Source organism: Neofelis nebulosa, chromosome 14 (genome assembly GCF_028018385.1).
Source record: "Neofelis nebulosa isolate mNeoNeb1 chromosome 14, mNeoNeb1.pri, whole genome shotgun sequence".
NCBI lineage: Eukaryota > Metazoa > Chordata > Mammalia > Carnivora > Felidae > Neofelis > Neofelis nebulosa.
Window position 1 is genome coordinate 61,228,215 of NC_080795.1, and position 23,628 is coordinate 61,251,842.

Sequence of the window (23,628 nt, forward strand, 5' to 3'; positions counted from 1 at the left end):
TCCAGTCTCTTTAGAATCTTGGTAGCATAAGCAGTGATGAGAACTATTAATTCTCAAAAGGTCCCCATGAATTTATTTAAAATAATTCATGGCAGCGTGCTGCAATTGATGCGTGATGTCTTTCAAGTAGGCCAAATGGAAGAATTTTGGCATCTCTGCCTTTTCTTGCCATTTTCTGCAAGTCTTTTCTTTCCTTTGTTAATCTTTGGTCATTTTAGAAGAATGCCTCCATTAAAGTCAAAGTTTTGGAATTTGCATGTTAAAAGATCCACTTTATCCAACATGGCTTTACACAGATATGTTTAAAGAGACAACTAGATATCTTGTTTAAGTCAGACACATGGGGGCGCCTGGGTGGCTCAGTCGGTTAAGTGTCCGACTTCAGCTCAGGTCACGATCTCGCGGTCCATGAGTTCAAGCCCCGCGTCGGGCTCTGGGCTGATGGCTCAGAGCCTGGAGCCTGCTTCAGATTCTGTGTCTCCCTCTCTCTCTGACCCTCCCCCATTCATGCTCTGTCTCTCTCTGTCTCAGAAATAAATAAACGTTAAGTCAGACACATGGTGGGCAATATTGGAAATTAAAAATGACTTGTGAGATTTAAACTGCAGCAAAACTCAGCAGGGTTTCATTCCCATTCCCATCTTGGGTGTATACACCCGTATCCGGTTCAAGGGCATGGTCACAGTGGCCCTTGAAATTGCCTTTACAATCTGCGCACAGGTTCTCTGTGTTGTTTTCCAGAGATTTCATGCTGAAATTCCTATCACAGTGAAGGGATATGTTATTTAAAATGTCACATAGGTATTGTCGAATAAGCCTGTCTAGACAAGGGGCTGGAGGATACATTTTCAGGGGATCTTTTTCAGTCCTCTTCAAAATAGCTCTGCTATAATATCTAGTCTTTGAGAAAGTCCTGAGAAATACATACTAAGCTGAGGGTATATAACACTTGTTAGAAAGTCATTCCTCTTGGGATCTTTGAGTTCTCTGACATGAGTCATCAAATGTAAAGGGGCTTTGGACGACACCCACAAGCAATTCCCCATCTCAGTGGACAGAAGTCCTTCATATCCAAGGATTATTGGCACCAGAAAAGGAGCTTTGAAAGCAAATCCCCTTCACAAGGTACCAGCATTTCATGGAGAATAGTTAATCATTCAATCATCAAAAGGTTTGGTTGGAATGTTATCTTTCAACAGAGAGCCAAAAATGATGTGAATAAGGGTGCTCCATTTTGCATTTAATATGGTAAAGGTTATGAATCTGCCCTAATTAGAATGAAGAACGTACCAAATGTTTTTAGTTTTCTTTTTGCTGTAATTTTACTGGGTAAATTGTGTTAATAACACAAAAACCGTTTGCCTTTAGCAACTTGGTTATAAATGGGCATTTTTGTAAAAATATTCAGGGTTGCTCTATTCTTCTGAGGGCCTCCCAATCCTCTGGTATTGTGAGCCACCCTCCCTCACTTTGTACAAATAACTGTTATTAATATATCACTCCCATGTCATACAATTCATCCATTTAAAGCATACAATTCAAGGTTTGTATGTTCACAGAGTAGCTGTGTAACCATTACTGCAATCAATTTTAGAACATTTTTATTATTTGAAAGTAAACCCCATACTCATTAGCTGCCATGTCCCATTCTACCCGTGACCCCTGGCCCCAGGGAACCATTAACCTACATTCTGTTTCTATAGATTTGCCTATTCTGGACATTTCATATAAATAGAATCATACAATATGGTATTTTGTGACTGACTTCTTTCACTTAGCATAATATTTTCAAGGTTCATCCATATTGTAACAGGCATCAGCACCTGATGCCATTGTTTGAAATTCTGTTGTATGTATGTATCACATGTTGTTTATCCATTTATCAATTCATGAAAATTTATATTGTTTCCACCTTTGGCTATTGTGAATAGGGCAGCTATGAATATACGTGTACAAGTATTTGTTTGAATACCTGTTTCCTGAGTATGTACCTAGATGTGGAATTGCTGGGTCATATGGTAATTCTACATTTAACCTTTTGAGGAATGCCTAGACTGGTTTCCAAAGCAGCTACAACATTTTACATTTCTACCTAGAGGCATTCTCTTTTGAAACACTTATTAACAAAAGCATTTTTTTTTCTTCTTCAACTGCTAACTTGTCTAACTCACCCAAATCCTCATTTATGGATAGTCTGGCAAAGAACCTGAGCAGTTTTCCAATATAATGTCACCAACTTCATGAAATTCTGAGCCTTTATCAGGATTTACCATTTCACTTTGTAGTGATAGACGCTGCATCCAATTTGCATATTTCTGGAAGCAGCTCTATGAAGTGAGCATTATCAACTGCAACTTAAGGGTGAACAAACAGATTCAGGCGAGTTAAATAATTAGCTAGTAGGTAGTTGAATCACTAGGTGAACTATTGTGAAGAATGGAATTGGCTTTATAAGAAAAGTAATAGTTTCAAAGATAGTGTTACTAAGAGGTGCTACTAATCTTAGACCTTCCACTTAGGCTACCTTACTTATTTCCCCCAGGAATTCTAAGAAAGTAGTATAGAAGTTAGGATGTTTGTGCTGCAATTAAAAGAAAATATAACCACAGGTGGCTTAAGCCATTGTGGCTTATTATTACAATTTTTTTTTTTTAATTCAAAGTCCTAGGGAAGGCAGTTCCAGAGTTGGTTTAGCAGTTCAACATTGCTAGGGCTTCTGAGTCTACCTCACTGCGATTCTATTCACTTCTCCCTCGTGGTTGCAAGATGGCTGTAGCATCTCCAAGCATCATGCCCTCACCTTGCTATTCCAAAAATAGGGAGAGAGGGAAGATGTTTCTTTCTGCTTGTGTATTTCTCTCATTTTAGTGAAGGGGAAACCTATTCTTCAGAAGACATTTTCAGAACTTCCTCTTACATTTTAGGAGACATGTTTCCTTTTAATTATGAGAAAAGCCAGCGAAACCAGCATCTGCCATGTTTGGCCTCTTTATTTGGTGGAGGGCACTTCTGCCTTAGAAGAAGTGTAGAAGAATGTCTGCTGACTCAACAGTTTGCCATGTCTGCTATAACTGGGAGTTAATATCCCCAGATTAACGATGAGAACCTTAGAGCTCAGAGATGTTAAGGAACATCACACAGCTAGTTAGTGGTAAAGCTGAGATTTGAGTTAAGTAATTTGAATTCTAAAGTCTATGCTAGAGTGCATGGTCTCAGAGGCAATATGTCTCATGGGGTAGATAAACTCTTGCTTCTCATGTTGCTACAAGTAAGAGAGAAATAGACCATTAAAAACCCTTTATGTTCTAGAATACGAGATGATTTGTGTTTATGTTGTGAAATAGGTTTTGGAGGCATTTGTTTCCTGATAAATTACACATGTATTTTTTTAGCTTCATAAAAGTTAAAATCTATATTCCTCTCACCTTTTTTTTTTTTAAAGTAGATTATTTTGGGAAGATGTAAACTGAGATTTCAGAGTTGGAAACATGCCATTTAATTAAACATCCTGGATTTTTGCTGGAAGGCAGGTGAACCAAGCGATTTTAGTATTCCTTTAGCCAAACTAAGGTATTTGCCTTCTGAATAGCCACGTGCTTACTTGGCAGATGAGCAAAACCTCATGGTAAATGTCTTTCAATTCCTTCCTTCAAATTCATGGTTTTGTTGGGAGAATTAAAGAGAAAACAGTAAATTTTACACACCTGACTCTCAAGGCAGCCCTGCGGCCACCCAGTGATCTCCATTTATCCTTATAAAAACTAAGGGCATAGAGAGATTAAGTAACTTGTCTAAGGCCGTACACTAGTAAATCGTAGAACTGAGACTTGAATCAAGGGGTATCCGATTGCAAAACCCATGTTCTTAATCAGCATGATACTATGTGAGCTCCATGTCTGTCATTCCAAGGTGAGAAAAGGTTAGTACTTGAATTGTGATTAATGAATATACATCCTTGTATAAATTTTTTCTGATCTTGGGTCAACTTTGTCTAAATCCAACAGTACTAATAAAGACCCTATCGAACTTGGAGAATTAAAGTTGACCCTTGAAATAAATTTCCTACTTCAAACTCTTAAATGTTGTTGGTGTTGTAGAAAGAGGTACTATGGATAGCTATAGCAGTAAATAATCTCAAAATGCTATTATATTTGGGAATGAAGCTATAGCCACATCCTGAGACCTACTGAGAGGAGCACTTATGTCAGATACGTTTAGATTACTCCCCTCTGCACCTGTCTCCAAAGTCCCAACAGGGCAGCCCAACTCTGAGTGTAGGCTGTGGAAACTACTGGTAAGACCGACGTACCAGAAGGCCAAGAACCTATAATCCAGAGTAGACTAGCTCTGACCCAGAGGTTTCAATGAATTTATAGCTGTTTCTGGCCTTTCTACTTCATGGGGACTAATTATCTGTTTGTTGGGAAGGAGTCCTTTACCCCAGGACCCTTCAACTTCATGACATACATTGTGTAATAGCCCCCGAGCCTAGTACCATGATGCTTAGGAGGCCAAATATTTATGTCTCAGTTCCTATTTGTTCTTCACTTTTCTACTTTGATGACATGTCCTTCTGTCCTTATATATTTTTTTCATTTTTATTTTTTCCTTCTCTCCTTATAAATAAGCCAAATGTTTTTAGAGGATGGTGCAGTTAAGTTAGGCAGGCCCACATCTGGAGCCCATGTCTGATACTTTCTTGTTATGCAACATTAGACAGTTTACTGCTTCTTTAGAACTTAGTTTCCTCACCAATAAAGAAAGAATAATATAGGGATACTACAGGGTTAGCTGAGGATCAAATGAGATCATGTCTGTAAAGTATCTTTAACAAACAACTGCTGTAACCAATGCCGGTTCCCTACCCCTTTCCTTTACCCCAAGTAATCAAAATCCCCTGTTTAAAAGCTGCTGGTAAACTCACTCACAGTTATCATGAGCTGCAATGGAGTAAGATGGTATAAAGGGTCGCTCTTGCCTTGGCCACCTTTGACTGACACGAGAAAATAATTTTTAATGGTGAAATCACGAATATACTCAAGTCAATGAGGGAGATGTTTGGAAGATCATGGGACTCTTTCTGGAATCCAGAAATCATCAATCTTTCCTATTGAAAAATACTAAGAGAAGGAAAAAAATAAATGATTATTTTCTGAAAATTTTTGAAAGAGTAGATGTACTTGAAGTAGCCTTCAAGGGCTAGATGGACAGAGTGCTCTTTTTTCCTGTCTTTATTATGTGATTTCTGTTGCAATTCAGATTTTATAAGGTTAGGGAATGGCAACTTTGTGCCTATTTATCATAATAGGACTCAATGAATATTAACAGAGTCCCAGTGCCCTGAGAGTGCAGGACTCCACGGTTACTCTTCAGGGAAACAATTTGTATCTAAATAGTTTCTGATGTGCAGGCAAACTAGATGTTGTAAAACTCCATAAAGAAGAAGCTGCTAAGTACTGGCTGTTCATCACACAGTTTAATTTGCCAGGAAGGCTGGAAAGAGTAAACCGACATGATGAAGGCTTTCTGCTCAGCTTTGTAATAGAGAACATAAAATATTTACCTTGAAAAATTGATGGCAGGGCCCACAATTCACGCAAAATTATGTTACCTTTTTGAGGATGTCATGGGAACATTTTTTTTCATTCCCTGTTTGGAAGTTACCCCTTTTCAAGACTCCGTGATACATTTCACAGTATCTCTTTGGCCTTAAGAGGGCAAAGTCAACAGACTTGACTTGAAGAGGTAGTTTACGACAAAGGTCAATAGCATGGGCTTTCAACTTGTTTTACATCGCTTCTCTGAAAACAGAAGCTGAGATGGAGTGTTGCGTATATGAGTTTTCTCAGGGGTGTGCTTGGGAACAACACATGTACAGAAGTGGGGGAAGTGGAATTAGGCAAAGTGTGAAGTTTAAATGTGATGCAGTTGCAACAGAAGCGTCAGAAAATGCCATGGGCAGTTCTTTGCATTCTCCCAAGTTAAGGCAAGGTGATTGGATCTTGGTATCTTTTATCAAGGGGGCATAACCCTGGGGGAGGCGTTTCCCTTTGTTGAGGGAACTCTGTTTGTGGGGGGAAATACTGGGAGAGGACATTTTATGGGCCCCCAGCAACCAACACAGCTCTATGGCTGGGAGTTTGTGTACTTGGTCTTACTCCCTCACCTGCCATGACTTAGCTGTTTACATATGACCAAGTCGCATAACTATGCTGAACCTATAAAATATGAGTATGAGATGGTCTTTTAGGTTCCTTTAAGGCTTAATGTGAAATGAATGTCTAGAAGAGGATGGGTTACAAAATAAATGTTTAGTATTATGACCATATAGATCCTGAGGTAGAGCTAGATTTTGGGATAAAGCTGGAACTTCTTCTTAGGGGAGATGAAAGGGACCAGAAGTGAGTGACGAGAGCTAATGAGGAGGTGTGAGGTGGAGCATAAACAGGAGAACTGAGGATCTACCAACCATAAAATTTCTTACAAACTCCCACCCCCAAACTTTATATGTCTTTATATGTCCTAGACCGGGTATGGATTCAGGACACAGACTCTAACATCATCATTCCAACAAAGGCCAATTACCTCACAATGAAGCCCATACGTATTTCTTTCCCTCTGCACAGACACACAGATACACACATCTGTGCTTTTTTTTTTGCTCGTTTTGTGCTGTGCATCTTTACGCTCCATGACATGGTCAAGTTCCTTTGAAGGTGGAAAATATACCTGGTTCATCTCTGTCTCCTTCTGGGAAAGCTGCATTTCCCAAAGTGGGTTCAGTGGGACATTAATGGGTATTATAAAAAAAAAAAGTAAGGGCCCTGTGTCAAACCAGTTTGCGAAACCAGAAGGAAATGTGGGTTATGGGGTTTCCTGTGCAGAACATTTTTTCTTGTGGTACCTCTCTTAAGGTTACTGTTTCTTGGGACACATGCTTAAAGTAGAATAATTTGGATTAAGTAGGAAGTATTAAATACAGAAGATGAGGGGCACCTGGGTGGCTCAGTTGGTTAAAATCTGACTTTGGCTCAGGTCATAATCTCATGGTTCATGAGTTGAACCCTGCGGAGCCTGCTTGGGATTCTCTCTCTCCCTCTCTCTCTGTCCCTCCCCCACTCATGCTCTCCCTCCCTCTCCCCCCCCCAACAATAAATAAATGAACATTAAATACAATAAACAAAGAAGATAACTTTAAGCCTCATTCTTCTCTTCAAATGATTCTAATTGGCATTACGTGTTATTTCACTGGTGTTGTAGAAACAGATACATTTGGGGTAGCCATGGGGTCATTTAATTGAATCAGTTGGCAGAAGTATTTGTTTAGTAGGTCAACCTCTGGTACAAGTGCTTAGTTATGTAATGATTTTGGAGAAGAAGAAGGAGAAGTGGCAATGAATGCACTTGAATAAGAAGCATCAGGAGCAGACATTAGCAAGAGAAGGGAGTGTAGACCATCTTAAACGAGGCAGACTAATCCTGGAGAAGCCATGCAAGGCTGTCTGTCTAGACCAGGCAGAAGAACCCAGAAATCCAATCTGGGATATTGAAGGAAAAAAAAAGGGATAGGTTCCCAAGAAATAGTTTGGGGAATAAGAATCTAGGAAACTGATCTAGTGTAATGCACATCAAAATGTTCAGTCAGTATTCATTGAATGAATGGATACCAACAGCAAATGGAAATTGACAGTTAACCAAAGGCTTTTTGAATTAAGGGGTTTCACACATGCTTTCTTCTGACCATCAGACATGATATCAGACTGCGGATGTGCTGGGCCACACAGAGGGAGGAAAATCAGGTTATCTCAACTGAATGGGGGAAGAGGGGCAGGGGGCAAGGCCCTTCTCAGCTGAATGTTGAGGCTGAGGTGTGTGCAAATGAATGACTCTCAAGTTTCTGGTTTCTACTGTTCAAATGTGCCAGTTTAGTTTTCACTTTTGGTGGCCTGTTTTGTCACTGAAAACAGATATATACATCATTTTAATAGGGAATATATGTAGACAGTACAAGTTGCACATATATTTACATAGAAAGTTTACAACCAATGGTAAAATTGCTCTGATGAGTATACAAGGCAAGAGATTAAAATGTATCCTTGCACTTAAGGCTGAACAGAAAATATTTGTCTCATTTTCTTCCTGTTATGAGAAGATGCTTAAGACAATAAGAAACAGGCTTTTTTCTCCATTTGTTCTGAAGTTTTATAGTTCATTGTTATAATAATAGTCCCATCAACTTTTAAAATAGATTTTAAAAAGGTATTTCTAATCTATGCCATGTAATACTCTTCAAGTATGTTCAGGATAGAATAACTAATAAAATCAGGAAAAAAATGTGAGGTTTAATGTACAGTCACATGACAAAGAGAATCAGAATGCCTCAATTGATACTCTGGCTCTGAAACGTGCTGAGTGACCTTGGGTAAGTCACTTCACTTTCTATGCCTCAATTATTTAGTTTTGTTAAATTATTTATTATAGTCATTACTTACAACAAAATGAAGGTAATAATAATGTCTCTCTCATAGGGTTGTTTAGAGATTAGTTAATATACAAAAAGCACTTAGAATTCTGCCTGGCATGAAGTAAATGCAACAGAATGCTAATATTATTATTATTATTATTATTATTATTATTAAAGAACATAGTAATAGGGGCCAGTGCCTTGGGCTAGATTTATCTTGTGTTCTATTATCAAGCTGCTTATAAGCTCTTTGCTTCAGTGTCTGAAGCTACTAAATAATACTAGAATGAAAACACTGATTTGAAAAGCTATATGCATGCACTATGTTTATTACAGCATTATTCACAATAGCCAAAATATGGAAGGAACCCAAGTATCTATCGATAGATGGAGGGATGAAGAAGATGTGGTACACACTGTTCTCTATAGAAGCTGTTCATGCATTTCTACCCAGAGCTGCACATACACAAGCATGGGGGGCTTAGTTAGCTTGTACTCTGTATCTGGCCTCGGGATCAGAACTGCCCCCTTCTGCTCCTGATGACAAGAGGGATTAACTTGCCTCACCTCCTTGAACCAGACCAATCTGCCCCCCTGGAATGGATCAGGGAGGGAAGAGAAATATGGGCCAGATGTCCAGGCCCACAAGATTGTGACATATGACAAGAGAAACAGAGAAAAAACAGCTTGTTTGGGACTGCACTTAGGCAAACTTAATAAATCATACGTGGTTAGCATATATACTGTTTTGGCGGGAATAGTTAGTTGGAAATCTCACCTGTGGGGTGGACAATCCACCCAGGACCCTGAATTAGGACTCCAACCTGGCTGCTCCTCACGGGGCTTCCCCAGCCAGAAGGCTAGATGATGTAAGCACCCGATTTGATGTATTAAGTCTTCTTTGTCCTTCTCTATACTTCTCTTCTTTATGTTTACTATAATTGTTTAATTCCTTATATTCCCTTTTCCTTATAATTAATAAAGTTTTCCTCCATGAAACCAAACGTGCTGGCTGTTGTGAATTATGAATATTCAGAACACACACACACACACACACACACACACACACACACACACACACTGGAATATTACTCAGCCACAAAATAGAACGAGATCTTGCCATTTGCAACAACATGGATGGATCTAGAGAGCACAATGCTAAGTGAAATAAGAGAAGGAAAATACCACATGATTTCACTCATATGTGGAACTTAAGAAACAAAACAAATGAACAAAGATAAAAGGAGACAAACAGAAAAAGGCTCTTTACTATAGAGAACAAACTGGCAGTTACCAGAAGGGAGGTGGGTAGGGGGATGGGTGAAATAGGTGATGGGGATTAAAGAGTACACTTATGAGGAGCACTGAGTCATGTATAGAATTGTTGAATCACTACATTGTGCACCTGAAACTAACAGAGCACTGCATGTTACTTATACTTAAATAAACAAAACCACTAGAATGCTTCCTCACCCTGGCACTTAGTTTTTCTCTCAGTTTCCTCAAAGCATCTCCTGTTTTAAATTTTCCATGTTTATAGTTCTTTCATTCAAAAAAATATTCACTTAGCACCTACTCTGTGCCTGACATGGTTTCAGACCCAAGGGATGCCAGGCAAAGGTTAGTGCTAACTTGACCCAAGACTGTGGTGAAAAGGGTGAGAAAAGGCTCTTCTCTGGTGGAAATGACATCTAGCTCAGGGAGGCAGAGAATGAGGAAGGAAATAAACAAATATTACAATTTCAGAAATACTTGTGAAGAAAATAAAGCAACATGATACATGAGTGACTGAGTGACGGAGAGAAATCTAAATCCGATTGGCTTCCCAAGGAAGACTTTGCTAAAACATTCTTGGTTGCATGGTGGAATACAGAAGAGAGGAAGTGCTTGTTTTGTTCTGTCGTTGTTTTAAACGAATTCATTTTGGACTATGGCTTCCCAGCCAACAGAGACATTATCTAGATCAGCGCTGTCCAATAGAAACATAATGTGAGCAGCCACTTGTATGATTATAAGATTTCTGGTGCCGTATTTTGAAAAGTGAAAAGAAATAGGTGAAATTAATTTTAATTATATGTTTTAACACAATATATCCAAAAACCTATTTTTTGAGTTAATTTTTTTGAATATACATTAATTCATAATTATATGAAAAAGTATGGAGATATTTTACATTCTTGTTTTTCATGCAAAGTTATCAAAATCCTGTGTGTATTTAACCCTTCCAGCACAACTAAGTTTGGATTTACCACTTCTCAAATACTCAGCAGCCACAGGTGGCTAGTGGTCACTGTCTTGGGCAGCACGGGTCAAAGTTCATGAACTTTGGCCTTTGGGCCAAATCTGGAAAGCCACTTGTTTTTTTGTTTGTTTGTTTTATGGCTTACCAGGTAAGCATTGTGTTTACATTTTAACATGGTTAAGCTTTAAATGGTCATATTAGAACCTACATATTAGCATTGGTTTTGTTTTAAAATATTTTCCTTCTGGTCCTTTAAGAAAAAGTTTTCAGATCCTTGATCTAGACAAATACAACAATTACCATAAAGACTCTGAGGCCCCAGAAGACAGAATCCATCTTACTCCATTTTATTTTCCTAATAATCAGCACAATGCCTGGAAATGGTTGAAGCTCAACATATTCTTTTAAAATTGAATTGATTTATATAAAAATGCTCTACGTTGAATAGATTGTTTGAGAAAATGCTAAAGCCTATGAGATGACTGGCAGGGGCGAATAAAGGAGGTGCGGTCCTTAAGGTAGGTCTAGTACATGTCTTCAAAGGACTTCCAGACATACCCGCATTTTCAGGTCTTACTCAGAAGGCTAAGATTTCAAGCACTAACAGGGCCAGGCAGATAAGAAGACAGGCTGGGCACAAGATGACCCAAACTCAATTGGCAATCAGCCGCAGTGCAAGGAATGTTATAGGCAAGATTCAAACATCAGCACAGGGGAAGAAGATGGTTAGAACAAATAGCTTTTAATGTCCCTCTTCTAAACGAGAGAACCCTATTGGATTGTACGGTTAACCAAAGGAGCTGGTTTCATTTACTATCATAGAAAACAGAAACATTCTCATTCTGGCTAACTTGGAAATTTTGCAAAGTGCTTCCAGGTGGCTTTGAGTTTTTTTTTTGTTTTTTTTTTTTTTTTGATAGAGACTACTAGTTTGGTCCAACTGCTGGCATATTTAAAAAATGATTGCCTCTCATTTTCCATCTATGCTTAACATCAGGTAAAAGTACACTTATCAGTAAAACATGCAATTATCTAATAATGCAAGCACAAAATCTTTCCTCATGGTCAGATGACCTATATTAATGTTTTTAAAATAATGAGCTGCTCTGCTATTGGGTAGGTATTATTCATCCAATAAGACTGCTTAGTTATTTGGAAGAGAAAGACCTTTACATCATGTCATCTCCCTTAATAGTCTGCAAACACAAAAATGTTTCTTAACTTAATTTTTTAAATGTCTTTAATTTTTTAACTTTGGGAAATAATATTTTTACACATTTTTTATTCTGATATATTTGATTTTTCTTTTGGAGTTTTCAGGTAATTCTTTGATCTCTTATAAATCAAAAGCCTTCTGAATTTGAAATATGCTTACCTACCTTCCAAGGTCTTGTCTTAAATACTTTTTTCTTTTTTTTCTCACAAGGTTTTCTATGATCTCTTTCCTATCCAAGTTAGGTGTACTTTTGTCCTCAGATCACTCATTGCTCTTCACCTGCCCCTTCCTTATGGCAGTTACATTTGCCATCCCGCAACATAATCCTTATTGTGCACGTATTATCTCCATGCTAGACTGTGACCTCTCTGAGGGAAGGATCCATGGGTGTGTGTTCAATTTCATGACCCCAAATACATCTAGTAAGCGTACGCTGAGAGCACTACACATTTGCTGAGGGGCCATTGCACATAGAAGACTCACCTTGCAGAATGGCTTGTTCTGGCATGGCTCAGAGGTAGGGAGAGAGACTCCACAGTCCCTCTCAATCATATAATAAAATCATATAATAAAATATATTTTGAGTGAGTGAACAAATGAATTGATGGTGAGTTAGGGCCAGTGACATCACTATTCTCTCCCCAGATAGCCAAAGGGAATGGGCAGCAGAAGCCCAAATACCTACTTCCAGTTCCATTTACATTCTCTTCGCCTGTACTTTTCTTTGCTTCAGGGCTGATTGATCCAATCTCTCTAGGGCAGAAAATTAAGTTGCCTTTTTACAAGAACCACAGCTCTTAGAATCTGACTAATAAGGTTTTACTTGCAAGGGTACCTGCCTGAACTTCTGGTGACCTTGTAAGCTAATCACATTTCAGGGAAAGATGCTTTGATGCCAAATGCCTGATGGATACTCTTCTTAGGAGAAGAAATGGCAGCGAATGGCCTCAGGCTTAAGGTTACAGAGATAGCACCAGGCTATCTGCAGCCTCTGGGCTTTTAGAATGTCCCCTGGCATGAGCCACTGAGAACGTTCCCTTGCCTTCTCAGGGTTGCAGCACGCTTGTTCACAGCATGGAGTTACATTTTAGGAGGTACGTAGGCAAGGCAGAAGGAAGACAGAAGGGCACAAGGAGAGATAACTGTGTCTCCTTCACAGGAAGAACAAAGTGTTCATTCAGTGAATCTTCTTGATTGTGATCTCCTGGCTGACTTCCGTGTGGTTCAGTTATAATTAACTTCCATATATTTTACTGGGATTAGTACTTGTCAGCATTTTTGGAACTCAGTGCTAAGCATTCCATGGAATAACACTATTTATCTTCCATATGGGCACATTTTAGGGTGATGGATAAAGATAAGTCAAGAGCACCCACACAATTTCATCAAACTTCCATTTGTTTTTTTTCCTTTTAAGAAAGCATGGGGCAGGATGTTTTTTTTTTACCCCCTTCCTTTGCTCAGCAGAAACAGCTAAGAGAAATGCTTAATGGAAAGCAAGTATGCCCTTAAGACATTTTTGTGTAAGACTTTTTAGATCAATGCCCAAACTAATCCCACGCTCCCAGAAATTGACCTTCCTTTCGCTGTACAGGATACCATCTCCCGTAGGGCAGAAACAGGTTTATTAACCTCCTTTCTCTTTGCACTGATCCACTGCGGTAGAGGGGATAAAAGCACTTAGATGAAGTATCCAAAATTTGAGGTTTAGCCTCTCCTAAATAGGTGATCTTAGACATGTTGCTTTATCTCTCCGATTCTCCCTTCCCCTGTATGCAGACTCAGCGGGGGTGGGGACAGGGGCAGTTACAGGATGTGCTGCACTACGGGCTTATTACCTGCGAGGCCCTCTGCTGCGCAATCTGCACACTTAAACCTTGCTTAATTTTCACAGCATGAGTGCGGCGAGAGAGGTGTTCCTTTTTTTTGAAATGAAGAAACTGGGGTCTAGAGAGATGAGACGACTTGTCGTCTGAGGTCACACACCAAGTGAGGCCGCTGAACTTTGATTTGTGCCCAGGTACAATTGGTACCACGGCCCAGGCACTTAGCCACTAGACTACACTAATATTCTGGTTGTGAGGAAAAGAGAAGATGCCCCAAAGTGTGTCAACATTATCCCTGAGTAGCACTCACAATTGTTACTCAGGGTTCTGTTCTACAGAAGGTGTTGAATGAAAGCACAGTGTTTCCTGACTGAGGGCATTGTCCAAAAAAAAAAAAAAAAAAAAAAAAAAAAAGCTTTGTACTTGGCTAGTAACAGAGGGAAGAAAGTAGAATGTAGGGACAGGAATGACACTCATACTTGCTGAAAGACCCCGCTTGGTCAGCCTCTATCTGCCACCCCAGCACCAGGATGACTGCTCGTAAGGTTTAGCGCCTGCTATTTGATTTCTTCCAAATCAAGCTCTTTCTTGTGTTAGAGCCTTTGCATTTGCTGTTCTCCCTGCCTAGGAAATTCTTCCTACAGCTTTCTGCTTCCTATTCTTTAGTGTCAACATCTCAGAGAAACCCAGATCACTCAACTATTTTGTTTCTATTTTTGTTAATTTCTGTCTATATTTTTGTTTGTTACTTGTTTGGTTTTCCTGAGTAGCCCTCTTGTTCATTGTGCTATATTGGTGACTGTCACAGAGCTGGGCTCTCACTAGGTGCCCAATAAATTAGTCTTGAGTGAAAAAATCAATGACAGCACTTTAGAGGACCAGCTGAAGCCTGGCAGGGTCCTGCATCACACTCCTCCATGTCACTGATTTCTACCAATCATTTCTAGTTTAGGAACAAGAGAATAAAATTCTCACTTCATTTCTGAATAGGTTTCTCCTTCCATTTCACCCCACTTTTACCACTGTCTTTGGAGAAAGTGTAATTTATGGGAAAGAGTAAGGTGTTTGGAGTTAACAAAGAACGGGTCAAATCCTGAATGAGCCTTTTACAGTGTGGCCTTTGGTATGGCACTCAAGATCTCTGAGCCTGTTTGTTCATGTATGAAATACTTGATAGGATTAGCCATGCTTAAATAAGACATTTACAAAAAATTTAAAACAGTATCTGGCAAATTGTTGTGTTTTTTTCCTTTTCCCCAGGAATTTAACTTCCTTAGAAAGAAATTTTGGTCTTGAAGGATGCTGTGAGTTGGCTATCATTTGATATGTTGGTGTTGGAGGAAAAGAAAGGCAAAGAAAGAGGAAGAAGATTAATTTAATTTAATCTTATTTTTTACTTTAAAAAATGTTTACTTATTTATTTTTGAGAGAGAGAGGGAGATGGAGAGGGAGATGGAGAGGGAGATGGAGAGGGAGATGGAGAGAGAGAATCCCAGGCAGGCTCCACACTCAATCTCATGACTGAGATCATGACTTGAGCTGAAATCAAGAGTCGGATGTTTAACCAACTGAGCCACCAAGGTGCCTCAGAGGAAGCAGATTAATTTCAGAGGAGATGGTTATCCACTGGAGGGCAAGGATTTTTATCTGATCTCATATCACAACCACTAATACTTCCTTAACTATTAGTAGGCACAAAAATACAAGTTAAGATGAAAAGTTTAGATAGTGATACAAAAAGAAGACTTCAGAAAATTTCACATCTTTTACGTAAGAAACCACTTCTGCCACTGCCTGGAAGTCTCTGAACATAACAAAAATGTGATGAACTGGTTCAGAAAAACCTTGAGAAGTACAAACATGACACTAATCCCCCCCACCCTGGATCCCAAAAGGTTGCTGGTACTGGGAACCTTGAAATTGGGAATAATGGGTATGTGCATATGTCCAACCTCATCAAGATGTATGTAAGAAATGTGTGCATTTTCTTTTGTATATCAATTATTACTCGATAAAGCTAAAAACCAGGAAAAAAGGAAGCAGCTTTAATGCTTTCCTAGGATTTTCTGACATGTATGGATCTCTGCATCTTCCTAACGCATTCAGTTTCTTATTTTTGTAACTAGTACTAAGTTAGGAAGACTATTATAAGGAGAGATGTCCTTTTTTTGAAGTAAAAAAAAAAAAACCCAATTCATCCAAAATTGAACCTATGAATAACCTAAAGTCACTGAGCCCCTTCATCCTTTCTTTTTAGCTTAAATCATCAGGTAGAAGGATTACCTAGGATATAAATATGACCAATATGTACATATAAGTATGTATAGTCATAGACATATATAAAGAAAACTGTAGGGGTGCCTGGGTGGCTCAGTCAGTTAAGTGTCCAACTTTGGCTCAGGTCATGATCTCACAGTTTGTGCGTTCAAGCCCCTTGTCAGTTTCTGTGCTGACAGCTCAGAGCCTGGAGCCTGCTTTAGATTCTGTGTCTCCCTCCCCCACTCATGCCCTGTCTCTCTCTCTCTCTCCAAAATAAATAAACATTAAAAAATTAAAAAAAAAAAGAAAACTGTATATGATATATATGTTTGTAAATAATATAGAAAAATATAATTCATAGAGGTTATCCAATTATTGATAACTTGGTCTAAAATAACAGTGAAGGACACTGTTAAGGACAAGTTGAGCTAGTCTCAACTTATCAGAAAGATAATCAGGACGAGTTTTCATTTGTGCTAGTGACATATTACTTTCTAGTGAGCAAATAATGTCATTATTATTTTATCTTATCCCACATAACCTACTGCAAAAGAAATCAACATTGGGTGGGAAAATGCACTGATTAAAAAAATTTTTTTTAATGTTTATTTTTGAGAGACAGAGCATGAGTGGGGGAGGGGCAGAGAGAGAGAGAGAGAGAGAGAGAGAGAGACAGACAGAATCTGAAGCAGGCTCCAGGCTCTGAGCTGTTAGCACAGAGCCTGGCATGGGGCTTGAGCCACCCAAGTGCTGTGGAAAATGCATTAATTTAGAGATAACACACAGGAAGGCCAAGTAAGGGCAAAATTGCTACTTCCAACATTTTATAAATGGGCTTGGTGTCCTTTGGCCACAGAGCTGAAATTTTCCATTTCCTAAGGTATGGTGCTTTGGCTCTGCCAAGATTACTCAGTGTTTTCTCCATTTATTCACAGATAGTGCTATTCCAATGATTTACTTACCTTAATTGTGAAACTTTCTATTGGTCAGAGGGCACACATATCACCAACTTTTGATACTCAGGCCCTTGAAATTGCCATAGGAAATTCTCTCACTCTATTCTGGTAACCTATTCACCTTCTTCTTGTGAGATTTCAGTGGCTTCTGGCAAATAAACTATTTTTTTTAATGTTTATTTTGAGAGAGAGATGGGGGAGAGAGAACACCAGCAGGGGAGGGGCAGAGAAAGAGAGGGAGAGAGAAAAGCCCAAGCAGGCTCCGCGCTGTCAGCACAGAGCCTGACATGGGGCTTGAACTCATGAACTGTGATATCACGACCTGAGCCAAAATCAAGAGTTGGACACTTAACCGACGGAGCCACCCAGGTGCCCCAGGGTTTTATTTATTTATTTTTTAAAAAAGAGAATTGCAGTATAATAAGAAATTTTGTTTCAGGGATAAACCTTCAAGGTTAGGACATCAGAGCAAATCTCAAAAAAAAAAAAAAAAAAAAAAAAAAGACAGACAACCACAGAAACTATTTTGTTTGGAGCACTTTGACTTGCTTTGAAAACTAAAGCGAAAGCTTTTTAATTCATCAACCCATAATTATAACACCCCCACATCCCCCAGTTGCTTTGCTAGTGGATCAATAGTTCTAATATTCCCTTTGCTTGCCGTGATGGCCAATGAAGATCAGTGTCTCTCACATAAAGACAAACAGCTAGTGCAATAGAAAGATAATTATAAACAAGCAAATTATTGGAATTGAACAGAAAGCCAATTTTAAGACACAATTTTTCTTCTGTACAAAGTTTTCTTGTTTGTTTGGAGTCATCTAACACTGTGAACAGATTCAAAATGACCCGGGCCAATGTCAGAGCATTTGACATTGAAGAAAAATTCATTCTTGGAGCAGTCACTTGGAAACCAATTATTAAAACGATGGAAGGGATGATTTTCCAAATATAATGGCAAGATTGAAAGTATGGAAGTTCCAAAAGGTTGCAAGGTTTGTTTGGTTTTTAAACTAAAGACCTTATGCCTCATTTGTAGGTGTGATGAAAATGTAGCATTCAGTAAGGGCAGGCCATAGACATTTTCAGAGCACATTTTCTGCAGATTACAGTCTTAAGAAACAGCCACGGAGCAAATGAAGAAATGATCCTGAGTTGTTCATTGGTTTATCAGAGGAAATGCAGTTATACATCAATAGATAGCTAATGGCTAATAAGTTGTCAGATTTGGGGCAAATTAGCCATTATGGTGGGCATTTCTTGCTTTTGTTAAAAAAAATCTTTCATTAGGAAAAGATGTTCTTTGTGTCAAAAATACATACAGTAGTTTCTGCTTTCCTAAATTGATTGTTAATTATCGATCAGGCATATTTCCTACATCCCAGGTATGGCTCCCGTGACCTGTTTATGTTGCCTCTCATATCTCTCTTCATGTAAATTTAGTAATATTTCCACCGTTCTTACCAGGTCTTTTTTGAGTAAAGCCAAGGCATGCTCAGTGTGTGAACTCTATCTCTTTGGACTGTCCTCTTTGTCATACTGGAAGGAATAAACTTCTGTCTGGACACAGTTGTTACATGTGACCGATTTCGAAGAAAAGCCTTTAAGCCGTGTCAGGATAATCTCCATTTTTTAAAATTTAAATTCACCTGAGGATAAGGTGCCATGAAGGCAGGTTTCACTTTTGCTAAGTTATTTAAGTAACCTGCAATGTAAAAGTCTAAAAAGTTGTGAGGCCTTGAACAGCAAACACTAGTGTAATATATTTGAAATTCTGTTAACACATAGGAAAGTATCCTTATTAAAAGCTTGAGTTCTCTCCCTCGTCATTCTTGACCTTTTTTTTTTTTTTTTTTAGGGAAATGCCCAAGAGACATAGGAAATATCATCACAGTGATGTGTGCTTTCTCAGCTGAGAATACTTCTTAGAGAACTCTCAAGAGAAGCAATCTATTTCGGGCTCCACAAAGACCCAGAAATCATAGATTTTTCTCCTTAAGCTTCCTAAGGAAGAAAAAAAAAAACCTAGATCTTCTCAGGATTTCAGTGATAAAGTTTTTGAGGCCCTAACCGACCCAGAGAAAGTTGAATTATATAGTTTTTCCCAGGTAACAAACCAGTTTGAATCCCTAAAGCTTATTAAGAATAATATTAGACTACATTTATAAATGCTACTATGTGCTTAGTACTGTATGAGTAACTGTATGCACATTGTGGTCATTTAATCCTGTCAAAACTCTACAAGGCAAATATTTTCATGAGGCCCATTTTACAGATAAGGAAAGCAGTCACCTCAGCCCCTTTAATTCCAAAACGTATATGTTTTTATATTCTACTATGGAGTTTTCTATGATTTGGACAAATGCATTTAGAAATTCAGAGAAAATACCATTGTGAGGCCTTGAAACCTTCTAAATGATGCCCCCAGAAGTAGATCATATGTTCCCACAGGTGCAGTGATAAGTCCGTGTGGGCTACTGATAGCCCAGAGGACTCCCACTGTCAGGAGGGGGCTGCTTTCCAAGGGGATAACCACATGCTGGTGGTAGGCACTTCATTGTTGCCTGGTACTAAGAAAAACATTTACTTTTCACTTTCATCCTGTCATACTCCCCTTCAGACACCCATTATTTCTAGATCCACTTAATTATTTAAGGATCCCCTAAGTCCGGCAATTCTGTAACTTTGAGCTTAGCACCTACACCTCAGCCTATGTCTGAAGACCACATTCCTATACCTGCTTTTTTTGATCAAGCTGAAAATCTCTTTTCCCATCAAGCCTTTTTTTCAGCTTCTTGGCACGATAAACTCCTCCTTCTGCACCCTGGTAACACTTCGTCTACACTCTGTTCTTAGCACATGTCACAGTGTCACACAATTATCTGCTTACCATCTGTTTTCCTATCTACATCATGAGTTCCCTGGTAACAGGGATCATGCTATTTAATCACTGCACAATGCTATGTAAATAGCAGGCAGTTAATATGTTTTTGCTAAATGAATAAAAGGGCTGATGTGAAGAAATACTTTATGAAGACTGTGAAATTGTCACTGTTTTGTTTTTCAACTTCTACAAGCCAGCTGGCTCATTTGACCTTACACTATTTCTCACACTTTCAAAACACCTAACATATTTTGAGCATGTGTCTGTTGTAGAGCAGCTCTATCAAAGTTTCTAAAGGTCCAAATCTCCTTAGAAAACCTTGTCAATCTCCTAGGAATTTTTGGCAGTTTTGCACATGTAGGATATTGCTTTCTGTGTTAGTACATGTCAAAAGAACACCTGTGATTGTGGGAGGTAGGATCAGAAGCTGGCTACGCAAAAGGGAGGGACTCTTGCTCTCTGAAGATGTATTAAAATCGGGGGTAACTTGGTTCAGCTGCTGTGGAAAATGGTTTAGTGGTTCCTTAAAAAATTAAGGGGCGCCTGAGTGGCTCAGTCGGTTAAGCGGCCGACTTCGGCTCAGGTCATGATCTCGCGGTCCGTGAGTTCGAGCCCTGCGTCGGGCTCTGTGCTGACAGCTCAGAGCCTGGAGCCTGTTTCAGATTCTGTGTCTCCCTCTCTCTGACCCTCCCCTGATCATGCTCTGTCTCTCCCTGTCGCAAAAATAAATAAAACGTTAAAAAAATTAAAAAAAAATTAAGTGTAGTATTGCCATGCAACCCAACAATTCTACTCCTTGATGTCTATCAAAAAAAAAAAAAATTAAAAACAGGTATTCAAATATATGTACAAACATGTTCAGAATAGCATTATTTACAGTAGCTGAAAGGTGAAACAGCCCAAATGTCTACCAACGGATGAACAAATTGTGGTATATCATGCAATGGAATATTACTCAACCATAAAAAGGAATTAAGTGCAGATACATGCGAAAGCATGGATGAACCTCAAAATCATGAAGTCAAAGAATCCAGACACAAAAAGCCAGCCAGTCACATACTGTATGATTATATGAAATATCCAGAATAGGTAAATCCACAGAGACAGAAACCAGATTGATGGTTGTCACAGGGTAGAGAGAACAGCATATGGGGAGCAACTGTTTATTTAGCATGGGATTTCCTTTTGGGAGGATGAAACGTCTGGTAATAGACAGTAGTGGCCATGGCAAAACTGTGATTGCACCAAATGCCACTACACAGCTCATTTTAAGGTGGTTATTTTTCTATTGTATGATTTCACCACCGTTAAATAGTGGGTGAATGGGGGAGTTTAAAGACAAAAAGAGAAAAAAAAAGAAAAAAGAGAAAGTAGAAGATGAGGTCAGACTGAGATGATGTGAAAGCGCTGCGTCAGCTGACGCTGGCTTTGAAGAGGTGGGAAGGTCAGAAGCAAGAAATGAGGGCCAGCGTCTGGAAGCAGGAAAAGGCAAGAAACGAATTCTCCCCCAGCGCTTCCAGAAATGAACACAGCTCTGCCATCACCTTGGCTTTAGCCTGATGAGACCTGTGTTGGACTTCAAATCTACCGACCTGCAAGATAATACGTTGTATTTTTCTAAGCTAAAAAAGGTAACAAAATATCAGACTCTGGCTTTGCTGCTGAAAAAGAACTTCAGGAGATCTAGTACAATCCTGATGAAAATAGGGTGAGAAAGATTACAATACTTTCCAAGGGCACATGGCTAGCTGTCCTATATGCTTCAGAAACAGTGCTTCCTTCCAGAAATAAAAAGCCAGGAAGGGAGCAAACAACGAAAGAGGTTATTGTCCTAACTTTATGGGAGAACACATTCCGTAGGATTAAGTAACTTAACCAGTATCTCGTATCTGGTACTGAGAAATTAATTTTTTTAAAGTATTTCAAAGATATTGAAGTAATGTAGGTACATGAATAATACTGAAATTATCATATCACAGAGGATAGAAGGACTTATTATGAGACGCATACATTTGTAATACATCTTAACTCCAGACCTGATTGATAGCACTTACCACTTCCTCTTCTAGTTATTTTTTAGTATAACTTAAATATCACTATATAATGCTACTATACAGTGATATCTAACAAATCCTTATGTAGTATTTAAGTCCTTTACAAAAATAACTCATTGAATTTTTTTAACAACTCTTTGAGGGAGGTACTAGTATTTGCCTTACTTTGTAGATGGGGAAATTGAGCCACAGGGTGGTTATGACTTACACAACATATTTGGGTTTCAGACCCTCTGCTCCTATTATACCAAGCTGCCTGCAAACATTAGCCTCATTTTGTAAGGGAGAAACTGAGGCTGAATGTGGCTAAGTTCATGGGCACATGAGTTTAGGTAGGTCCCAAGGCCCTGGTGCTTTCTGTTAAATATTTCTACTTCAGACAGGGGCTGTCCATTGAAAGGATAGAACCCCATGGCTGTCTTAACCCTGCCTAGGACTGGAGATGGACAGCCTGTCAAGAGTTACAGAGACTTCTAGCACCACAGTTGAAAGAAAAAATTTTTTTACTGTCAAGACAACAATTCTTTGATAATATATTTTCTTGGAATCATAAAAAAAATTAAAACTCCTTTTTATTTTTACTTAAAAAACATAACAGGTTTTTTTGGCAGGTAGTAACATGTTCAGCTGCCCTTCAACTAATGTGCTGCTGTTTTCCTGGAAGGCTGGTGCACAAAATGTTTTTAGTGTTCTCTGTAGCTCAGACAAGAAGACTTGAATCCTGGAGCTGTATTTTTTTCTAGCTCACCATAATACTTTGCCTCTCTTTGCCTTTTTTTTTTTTTAAATCTTGAGCTTGAGTTTCCCTTATTGCTGGGTTTCCTTGCTCTAGACAGAGGCTTTCAAATTCTACAGTGGAAACTTAGGCATCCATTAGTGACACTTCAAAATTTTCCATAGGGTGGGGGAAAGAGTGGAGAGTAAGGGACATGTGTGGAGTGGGGAGAAAACCATGCGTGTGGGTCAGCATCTCCCCCCAGTCCCTTAACCCAGAGAAGCCCTTGCTGACCCTATGGATATTCACACAAATTTTGTTGGAAGAAAGTATTCTATTGGGGGAAAAATACCATAACGGGTATAGAATATTCAGAACTGAAGGAATATGGTCAAGAAGAGAATAAAAATAAAAACACCACTTAGAATAATGAGAAAATAAGGCACATACATCTAAGGTAGGTGTCTAAATGGTATTCCTTAGCCATGGAAAGATTCTGGAAACTGACCACCCATTCAGCTGGGAAGGGGAAAACCCCACTTTCGCTGTGCATTCTGTGGTGGGGGAGGCAGAACTGTGCTGGCAAGAGTTGAAAAGAGAGAGAAAGAAAAGAAAACGATCAGGTGGATTAAATATAATAAAATCAAAGTCTTCCTTCTGGGGAAGTAGCTCCTTAATAATTGAATTCGCTGTGGACTCAGACATTGCAGATGAAGTCGGAGAACATTCAGAGGCAATCCAAATTAAATTTTCACTGGAGTAATGAAAGTATGGAAGAACTAGACTGCCATCCTGAGGCAGAACAAAGAAATGGCGACCAGGGTGTTGCAGGACTATTTGCAGACCGATGTGGCTCCTTTTGTGGTGTCCAAAATACCCTAAGGATGTTCTATTCTCCTGAGTAATAATTCTGTAAAACTTATCTTAAAACCCATGTGGATACAGGGCAAAAACCATGCAAACTATTCAGAAAGGTCCACACAATAATTTAAAGCTCTCTAATTCCTAAGTT